Here is a 365-nt window from a genome sequence, read left to right on the forward strand (position 1 = left end):
GCTGCTTATTGGACAGACATGCACAAGTGGAAAAGTGGCTCACCTAAAGGGAAATAACATTGCTTTTACTTAACAGAACATGGAAAAGGCACTGGTCTAAAGGTTATTACAAAATCTTTCTCAGTAACTCTGAATATTTACTTGAGGGATGTTAAAGAGCCCAATGATGCGTGATATGCTGATGGATGAAGAGGACCCAGTCTCACCAACAACAGCCTTCACCATACCAGATTGTGAGCAATTGTCAACAGTGTAAAACACCGGGTCCAGGCTATTTGAAAGCTGGAATGCCACATGCACTGCGACAGGCACAGAGCCGCACGAGTCATAGATCTGATAACCGAGTTTGATTCCTGGCAGCAGCT

At 44.4% G+C, this 365-nt stretch overlaps 1 pseudogene; it reads right to left on the minus strand.

Annotated features, from left to right (window-relative positions):
* LOC116683237 (extracellular calcium-sensing receptor-like) overlaps positions 1 to 365 on the minus strand; it is a 10,305-nt pseudogene that overhangs the window by 9,382 nt on the left and 558 nt on the right.

This window comes from Etheostoma spectabile, chromosome 3 (genome assembly GCF_008692095.1).
Source record: "Etheostoma spectabile isolate EspeVRDwgs_2016 chromosome 3, UIUC_Espe_1.0, whole genome shotgun sequence".
In the NCBI taxonomy this organism is placed as follows: Eukaryota; Metazoa; Chordata; class Actinopteri; order Perciformes; family Percidae; genus Etheostoma; species Etheostoma spectabile.